The sequence below is a fragment of the Phytophthora infestans genome, genomic scaffold (genome assembly GCF_000142945.1).
Source record: "Phytophthora infestans T30-4 supercont1.117 genomic scaffold, whole genome shotgun sequence".
Lineage (NCBI taxonomy): Eukaryota > Oomycota > Peronosporomycetes > Peronosporales > Peronosporaceae > Phytophthora > Phytophthora infestans.
The window spans coordinates 63,694-66,019 of NW_003303642.1; the positions used below are offsets into that span (position 1 = coordinate 63,694).

Sequence of the window (2,326 nt, forward strand, 5' to 3'; positions counted from 1 at the left end):
CTCCTTCCCGTCCCGTTATAACCCTGGACCCCCATCCTTCTCTCTCGCTCACCCTCCACGTAAAATAATACAGCTCCCCCCCCTGACCTCCTTCCACTGCGTTGCAGTCGGAAAGGCGTTTTTTACCTCCTGCGTCCCACCGACGGCGGTAACGCAGTGGCCCCAGGCCTTCATTTTCAGAGATTGCCGACACGTCTAGCTGATCTCTGCCTTGCTGAGGTTAGCAGGCAAAGTTCATTGACCTTTTCTCTTTGAGAATAAGCGTAATGCGTCAAGTACGCGACGCTATAGCTGAAAGCCAAGACAAGCAGAAGGAACATGCAGATTTCAAGGGCAGAAGCAATGTTGAGAGGTTTGAGGCCGGTGACCAAGTTTTATTAAACGCTAAAAACCTACCTACTCATGCAGTGTCTGCAGTCTTCAAGACGAAGTTAAGACCTCGGTTCATAGGACCGTTCAAGGTCGTGGCCAGGAAGGGCCTAGCGTATACGCTCAACCTTCCGAAGAAGATGCTCACGCATCCGGTCTTCTATGTTGGCTTGCTTTAGCCATACCAAGCCCCTGCTCAGGTGAGCGCGGAGGCGTTGGCACCAACGGTGGCTGGGCCACGGACAGCTGCAGGGCAGCAGGTGGTAGAGCCACGGGAGGCTGAACGACAGCAAGTGGTGGATCCACAGATGGCTGATCAACAGCATGTGGCAGATCCACAGGTCGCGGAGCGAAGTGCTTGAGATGCAGGAGCAAGGCAAGCTGACAGTTCAGCCGAGCGACTGGACGCTCAAGGTCCGAGACCTCGTTGTGAGTCAACAGTGGCGGCTCTAACCTATCCACAAGGTGGATCATCTCTTCGAGATCGACCGATGGGCGGTGAACGTGAACGTTCGCGTCGTGGACGCCGGCGTCGTATGGACGCAGACGCCGTTCCGGCAAGTGCTGACTCTCCCCGCGAGAGCCCAGCTAAGGCAAGGCCTCCTCCTGCTCTGCTCGATGAGCATGGTGAGCTCCACTTTCACGTGGAACGCCTTGTGGCGTGGCGTAGACGCCAGGGTCGTACCCAGTACTTAGTGAAGTGGAGGGGTTACCCTCACTCACAGAACTCATGGGAGTTTGAGGTTATCCTCCGGCAAGATTGCCCTGACGTCGTTGACGCTTACGACCGGGCACATCATGTGCCGAAGCGCCACCATGGCGTGCGACAGCGTCGCCAGGCGCTGGGCGCCTCCCACTAGAGTGGGGAGCGATGAGGTCAGTAGTTGAGCTCAGGCTCTGACCAGTGGCTGCAGCAGCCAGCTCGTACGTATGAGCGGTGCTCGCAGCGGGAGCAGGAGGTGGAGAGACCTCGTAGTGTTAGGGACATGGTCCCGAAGAAAGCAGGTGCTTCGTGTTGTGCTGAACAAGGTTCAGGCACAAGCGTCTCGATAGACGCATAGTTGTTTTGAAACAACTTGCTCGATGAGCATGATCCAAATGTGGATGCGCTGTAACAGCGAAAGTGGTGTCCCGCACGGGGATCGAACCACTGGCCTTTGGCTTGACAGGCCGGAGCTCTACCATTGAGCTACAAGGGCGATGCCCGTACGTCAGTCCGAGAACGGACTACTCATGGTATGAGAGGGCTGCGCCCCGGTGGATTTGAACCACCGACCTCTGCTTTCAAAGCCCAGCGCTCGACCACTGAGCTGAAAGGGCGTTGCCCTTAAGCTTTGTCCATTCCAAGGACAAAAGTTCATGGAACGAGAGGGCTGTGCCCTGGCGGGTTCGAAACCACCGACCCTGTGGCTTCCAAAGCCAACGCTCGACCACTGAGCTAAAAGCGGATTTGCTCTTAAGCTTGTCCAAGCGTGAACAATCGTTCATGGAACGACAGGGGCTGTGCCCTGGTGGGCTCGAACCACCGACCTGTGGCTCTCAAAGCCAGCGCTCAACCATTGAGCTAAAAGGGTGTTGCCCTTAAGCTTGTCCAAGCGTGAACAATCGTTCATGGAACGAGAGGGCTGTGCCCTAGTGGGTTTGAACCACGGACCTATCGCTTGTGAAGCGAGTGTTCAACCGCTGAGCTGTTGTCGACGACTCGAATGAGTCAAGAGCATTGCTCTAAGCGGTTTGCAGCTCTTGGAGTAGGCGCGGAGCGCGAGCGTAGGTCTGAGACCGCTTGAGAGCAAGATGCGCGCTGCGCTTGGAGCATTGGGCCGTGGGCCGACGACGAGAAGTTGGGCATCAACGATGCGTAGGCGTTTGTGAGCTCACGGAGCTGTACAACGCTGGTGTGAGGTGTAGTAACCTCCGCCGTCTTAACAAGACGTGACCTCGCTGAGGAGAGTTTCGA

The 2,326-nt window shown here is 56.5% G+C and overlaps 1 non-coding gene across 1 annotated transcript; it reads right to left on the bottom strand.

Annotated features, from left to right (window-relative positions):
- Positions 1–1,619: 1,619 nt before the first annotated feature.
- Positions 1,620–1,689, bottom strand: PITG_30650. The gene has a single exon. It is a non-coding gene; the product is annotated as a tRNA-Gln (tRNA).
- Positions 1,690–2,326: the final 637 nt, after the last annotated feature.